We start from the raw sequence: 7,661 nt of genomic DNA, 5'->3' as shown, positions 1-7,661 counted from the left end.
CTTGTTAGCACTCGATATAGAGAAGGCCTTTGACTCGGTATCATGGTCATACTTGTTCGAAGTCCCCGCTAAGTTTGGCTTCCCGAGTGGTATTACCTCCTGCCTTAAACCTCTGTATGACCACCCCACAGCCTATCTGAAATTACCTTCAAACCAGCCTACCCCTATTAACATACAACGTGGTACCAGGCAAGGTTGTCCGCTTTCCCCAGCCTTATTCGCCCTAGCCATGGAGCCCCAAGCGGAAGCTATTAGAGCCAACCCCAACATTAAAGGGCCTACAATCAGAGATGACCAATACAAGGCTAGCCTTTTTGCGGATGATCTACTATTGTCCATAGTCAATCCCACAATTACACTCCCAAACCTTTTTGTCGCTCTCCATGAATTTGAACTGGTCTCTGGCCTCAAGATTAACGTCGACAAATCTGAAGCCTTGTTCATTAACACCCCCAGGGGTACACAAAACAACATAACAGCGCAATTTAAGTTTACCAGAAATGAACAGTCCTTAACCTATCTCGGCATCAATCTAACCTCCCATAGGTCGACTTTATTTAAATGGAACTATGCCCCCTTAATCAGAAATCTCAAATCGGACCTTACCAGATGGTCATCTATGTCCTTATCCTGGTTAGGTAGACTACACGCCATTAAGATGGTTTCCTTACCACGATTTCTGTATGTTTTCCGATCTTTACCCATTCCTCTCCCTGCCAAAACGTTACTAGATATCCATAACACGATTTCTAAATTTATATGGCAGGGGAAAAGACCTAGGATAAGACTTAAAACCATGTTTATTAGTAGAAGACGAGGAGGTATGTCTCTGCCCAACTTCACTTTATACTATAGAGCGGCCCAACTAGCCCAGCTAATAAGTGCTAATGCGGACAAACACAGCACACCCAGATGGGTGAATCTCGAATCTCACCTCCTGACCCCATTCACCCTACCAGGCCTCATGTGGTCGTTGCAGAGACTCCCGAAAGGGATCCATACATCAGCTCCATTTACAGCACACTCCCTGATGTTATGGAGGAAGGAAAGATTTAAACATTCCCTACAATCCAAAACCTCCTTAATGACGCATATTTTTCATAATCCAGCTTTTCCGCCAGGGTTGGAGCCTCGCTCTTTCCATTGGTGGGTATCTAGGGGTTTAATTACCCTTAAACATCTTACTTCGCCATTTAACATTCTACTCACCAAGCAAGAGTTCATCCAAAAGTACTCCCCACCAAACTCGGAAATATTGCGTATCATCCAAATTTTTCACTTTGCTGAACAAATATTAGGACATGGTGTCACCCACCGCCCATCAGGTTATGAGCAAATATGTTTAAATGACCCGCTGGGCAGGGGAGCTATCTCTTTAATATATTCAAACCTGAACGCAATATCAGAGGATGTAAAACTTAAATATATGATACAATGGGAAAGAGACTTTAATAAGATAATGTCCCCATTGGAATGGCAAAAATGTTGCCGCTCTCTCTCTAAGGGCAGTCTCCAATGCAGCATCTATAGTAAAAGATAGGATGTTTAAAAATAATAAAAAAAATAAAAAAAATGCTTATACTCACCCAGCGGCGTCCGTTCCTCTTCCTATAGCTGGTGTGTGCGCGCAGGACCTTCCATGACATCGCAGTTATGTGAGCGGTCATGTGAGCGGTCACATGACCGCTCACGACCAATCACAAGACAGTGACGTCATCACAGGTCCTTCACCGCACACCAGCTATAGGAACCGAAGCGGCAGCATGCAGCGGTGAGGCGGGAACACTGCGGGGGACATCGAAGGTGAGTATAGGACTATTTTTTATTTTAATTCTTTTATTTTCGACCAATTATATGGTGCCCAGTGCGTAGAGGAGAGTCTCCTCTCCTCCACCCTGGGTACCAACCGCACATAATCTGCTTACTTCCCGCATGGTGTGCACAGCCCCGTGCGGGAAGTAAGCAGATCAATGGACTCCTAGGTGTGCGGAATCCCCGCGATTCCGCATTTTTAATGAACATGTTGCTTTTTTTTCCGCTATGCGATTTTTTTCGCGGAAAAAATCGCAACTTTTGCACAAAAAATGCGGAATACACTGTAAATAATAGGAGGCATATGTTAGCCTTTTTTTTGCGTTTTTATTACGTTTTTATAGCAAAAAAACGCAAAAAAACCGCTAAAAATCCTGAACGTGTGCACATGGGTTTAGACTCGCTCCTTATACCCGACCATTGATAGTACCCTGATGCAGTAATGGATCTCTTACTCCCCCCCCCTCTTGTCTTTTTCAACCACCTATCTTTGTCTGCCTGTTTAACTGTATTGTTTAACCCCTTAGTGACAGAGCCAATTTGGTACTTAATGACCGAGCCAATTTTTACAATTCTGACCAGTGTCTGGAACGCTTTATCGGATCCCGCTGATTCTGAGATTGTTTTTTCGTGACATATTGTACTTCAAGTTAGTGGTAACATTTCTTCGATATTACTTGCGATTATTTATGAAAAAAATGGAAATATGGCGAAAATTTTTAAAATTTTGCAATTTTCAAAATTTGTATTTTTATGCCCTTAAATTAGAGAGATATGTCACAAAAAATAGTTAATAAATAACATTTCCCACATGTCTACTTTACATCAGCACAATTTTTTTTTTTGTTAGGGCGTTATAAGGGTTAAAAGTTGACCAGCAATTTCTCATTTTTACAACACCATGTTTTTTTTAGGGACCACATCACCTTTGAAGTCATTTTGAGGGGTCTATATGATAGTAAATAACCAAGTGTGACACCATTCTAAAAACTGCACCCCTCAAGCTGCTCAAAACCACATTCAAGAAGTTTATTAACCCTTTACGTACTTCACAGGAACTGAAACAATGTGGAAGAAAAAAATGAACATTTAACTTTTTTTTGCAAACATTTTACTTCAGAACCATTTTTTTTAATTTTCACAAGTGTAAAAACAGAAATTTAACCACAAATTTTGTTGTGCAATTTTTCCTGAGTACGCCGATACCCCATATGTGGAGGTAAACCACTGTTTGGGCGCACTGCAGAGCTTGGAAGTGAAGGAGCACCGTTTGACTGTTTCAATGCAGAATTGGCTGGAATTGAGATCAGACGCCATGTCGCGTTTGGAGAGCCCCTAATGTGCCTAAACAGTGGAAACCCCCCACAAGTGATACCATTTTGGAAACTAGACCCCTTAAGGAACTTATCTAGATGTGTGGTGAGCACTTTGAACCCCCAAGTGCTTCACAGAAGTTTATAACGTAGAGCCGTGAAAATAAAAAATCGCATTTGTTTTCACAAAAATGATTTTTTCGCCCACAAATTCTTATTTTCACAAGGGTAACAGGAGAAATTAGACCACAAAAGTTGTTGTGCAATTTCTCCTGAGTACGTCGATACCCAATATGTGGGGGTAAACCACTGTTTGGGCGCACCGCAGAGCTTGGAAGAGAAGGAGTGTCGTTTTACTTTTTCAATGTAGAATTGGCTGGAATTGAGATCAGACGCCATGTCACGTTTGGAGAGCCGCTGATGTGCCTAAACAGTGGAGACCCCCCACAAATGACACCATTTTGGAAACTAGACCCCTTAAGGAACTTATCTAGATGTGTGGTGAGCACTTTAAACCCCCAGGTGCTTCACTGAAGTTTATAACGTAGAGCCGTGAAAATAAAAAAATCGAATTTTTTCTACAAAAATGATCTTTTTGCCTCCAAATTTTTATTTTACCAAGGGTAACAGGAGAAAATGGACCCCAGAAGTTCTTGTACAATTTGTCTTGAGTACGCCGACACCCCATATGTGGGGGTAAACCACTGTTTGGGCGCATGGCTGAGCTCGGAAGCAAAGGAGCGCCATTTGACTTTTCAATGCAAAATTAACTGGAATTGAGATCGGACACCATGTCGCGTTTGGAGAGCCCCTGATGTGCCTAAACAGTAGAAACCCCCCAAAAGTGACCCCATTTTGCAAACTAGACCCCCCATGGAACTTATCTAGATGTGTAGTGAGAACTTTGAATGCCTAAGTGCATCACAGAAGTTTATAATGCAGAGTCGTGAAAATAAAAAATATATATTTTTTTAACAATAAAGATTTTTTAGCCCCCAAGTTTTTATTTTCACAAGGGTAACAAGAGAAATTGGACCCCAAAAGTTGTTGTCCAATTTGTCCTGAGTATGCTGGTACCCCAAATGTGGGGGTAAACCACTGTTTGGACGCACGGCAGAGCTTGGAAGGGAAGGAGCGCCATTTTGGAATGCAGACTTTGATAGAATTGTCTGCGGGCGTTATGTTGCGTTTGCAGACCCCTAATGTACCTAAACAGTAGAAACCCCCAAAAGTGACCCCATTTTGGAAAATAGACCCCCCAAGGAACTTATCTAGATATGTGGTGAGAACTTTGAATGCCCAAGTGCTTCACAGAAGTTTATAATGCAGAGTAGTGAAAATAAAAAATATTTTTTTTTCCCACAAAAAAGATTTTTTTAGCCCCCAAATTTTTATTTTCACAAGGGTAACAAGAGAAATTGGACCCCAAAAGTTGTTGTCCAATTTGTCCTGAGTATTCTGGTACCCAATATGTGGGGGTAAACCACTGTTTGGGCGCACGGCAGAGCTCGGAAGGGAAGGAGTGCCATTTTGAAATGCAGGCTTTGATAGAATGGTCTGCGGGCGTTATGTTGCGTTTGCAGAGCCACTGATGTACCTAAACAGTAGAAACCCCCCACAAGTGACCCCATTTTGAAAACTAGACCCCCCCAAGGAACTTATCTAGATATGTGGTGAGAACTTTGAATGCTCAAGTGCTTCACAGAAGTTTATAATGCAGAGTAGTGAAAATAAAAAAATATTTTTTTTTCCCACAAAAAAGATTTTTAGCCCCCAAGTTTTTATTTTCACAAGGGTAACAGGAGAAATTGGACCCCAAAAGCTGTTGTCCAATTTATCCCGAGTACGCTGATGCCCCATATGTGGGGGTAAACCACTGTTTGGGCGCACGACAGAGCTCAGAAGGGAGGGAGCACCATTTGACTTTTTTTAGCGCAAAATTGGCTGTCGTGTTTGGAGACCCCCTGATGTACCTAAACAGTGGAAACCCCAAAATTATAACTCCAACCCTAACTCCAACACACCCCTAACCCTAATCTTAACCCGATCCATAATCCTAATCACAACCCTAACGATAATCACAACCCTAACCCCAAAACAGCCCTAATCTCAACCCTAACCGTAACCCTAATCAAAACCCTAAATCCAACACACCCCTAACCCTAATCCCAACCCTAACCCTAATCCCAACCCTAATCCCAAACGGTACCCTAATCCCAACCCTAATCCCAAACGTAACCCTAATCCAAACCCTAATCCCAACTCTAACCCTAACTTTAGCCCCAATCCTAACCATAACTTTAGCCCCGTCGTCACAAAAAAAGTTCAATGTAACCTTTTTTTTGTACGTCACGTCCGCCATTTCCGCGCATGCGTGGCCGTAACTCTGCCCCCTCCTCCCCAGGACATAGACTGGGCAGCGGATGCGTTGAAAAACTGCGTCCGCTGCCCACGTTGTGCACAATGTTCACAACGTGCGTCGGTACGTCGGGCCGACACATTGCAACCGCCCCGTACCGACGCAAATGTGAAAGAAGCCTAAGGCTACTTTCACACTAGCGTCGTACTCGGCCCATCGCAGTGTGTCGGGCCGACGTACCGACGCTAGCGTTGTAAGCGCCACACAACGGGTGCAGCGGATGCTGTTTTTTCAATGCATCCGCTGCCCCATTGTGAGGTGCGGGGAGGCGGGGGCGGAGTTCCGGCCGCGCATGCGTGGTCGGAAATGGCGGACACGTCGCACAAAAAAGTTACATGTAGCTTTTTTTGTGCCGACGGTCCGCCAAAGCACGACGCATCCGTCGCACGACGGATGCGACATGTGGCAATCCGTCGCAATGCGTCGCTAATGCAAGCCAATGGAGAAAAAACGCATTCTGCAAGCACTTTTGCAGGATGCGTTTTTTCTCCGACGCATTGCGACGGAAGCCAAAAAACGCTAGTGTGAAAGTAGCCTAACCCTAAATTTAGCCCCAACCCTAACCCTAACTCTAACCCTAGCCCTAACCCTAACTCTAACCCTAACCCTAATTTTAGCCCCAACTCGTCGGCAGGAGGAGACGGAAGAGGACCCAGGGACACCGGGTGAGTATTATAGGGTCCCCGAATCCCCCTATTTCTCTGTCCTCTGATGTGCGATCACATCAGAGGACAGAGAATTACAGATCGTTTTTTTTTTTTTTGCGGCGATAACAAAACAGGGGTTGGTGCAAACCGACCCCGATCATGTTCTTTGGGGTCTCGGCTACCCCCGGCAGCCGAGACCCCAAAGATCTTCCGGGTGCCGGGCGGCGGGCGTACTGCGCGTGCGCCCGCCATTTTTTCCCGGAAAAAAGATGGCGGCGCCCATCGGGAGCCACGAGGAGCACCGGGGGAGATAGGTGAGTATTGGGGGGCTATCGGGGGCCATCGGGGACCCTATTTCTCTGTCCTCCGATGTGCGATCACATCGGAGGACAGAGAAATTAAAAGGCAAATCGCGATTTTTTTTTTTTGTTGCGACCGCCGGTAAACGGTTAATTACCGGCGATCGCAACTCGGGGGTCGGTAAAAAAACCCCGAATCATGTTCTCTGGGGTCTCGGCTACCCTCGGCAACCGAGACCCCAGAGAAAATCCGACTCTAGGGGGCGCTATTCACTTTTTCCACAGCGCCAGCATTGCCCCCAGTGTGTCCAGCAATCTGCCCCAGTGTGTCCAGCATTGCCCCCAGTGTGTCCAGCAATCTGCCCCAGTGTGTCCAGCATTACCCCCAGTGTCCAGCATTGCCCCCAGTGTGTCCAGCAATCTGCCCCAGTGTCCAGCATTGCCCCCAGTGTGTCCAGCAATCTGCCCCAGTGTCCAGCATTGCCCCCAGTGTGTCCAGCAATCTGCCCCAGTGTCCAGCATTGCCCCCAGTGCGTCCAGCAATCTGCCCCAGTGTGTCCAGCAATCTGCCCCAGTGTCCAGCATTGCCCCCAGTGTGTCCAGCAATCTGCCCCAGTGTGTCCAGCAATCTGCCCATGTCCAGCATTGCCCCAGTGTCTAGCATTGCCCCCAGTGTGCCCCCTGGTGTAGTACCCTAGGAGCCAGGGACACAAGATCATTTACCGATATCTCAATGTTATTTAGCACCATACCAATATATATGACCAAATACAAATTAATATATCCGGTATACACACGTCAGGTATTATTCAAATATTACTGTATATAGTCATCGGCTCTCCCATAGATAGATAACATATTTCCTCACAGAAATGATGATAACCACACAAGGAAATACCACAATGTTGAAAAGATATATATGTTAACAGATAGTATCTCCAGAACCAAAAAAGTTCTTATAGCGTATTCTTTGCTTATCTTTGTAGTATATCATCAAAAGCGACTGGAGGCGATGATGATGTAAACTCTCCAAACATATAAGTCAGCTCTCCTCAGTGCTGATAATAGGCACTATGCAGAGATATTAACAGGTACAACATAGTATATACAGTAGGCAAAAAAAAAAAAGAGTCACATACTGTTGAAGTGCTAATGTATCGGATAGTTAGCT

Source organism: Ranitomeya variabilis, chromosome 6 (genome assembly GCF_051348905.1).
Source record: "Ranitomeya variabilis isolate aRanVar5 chromosome 6, aRanVar5.hap1, whole genome shotgun sequence".
Taxonomy (NCBI): domain Eukaryota; kingdom Metazoa; phylum Chordata; class Amphibia; order Anura; family Dendrobatidae; genus Ranitomeya; species Ranitomeya variabilis.
Note: the sequence above shows the minus strand (reverse complement) of the source record.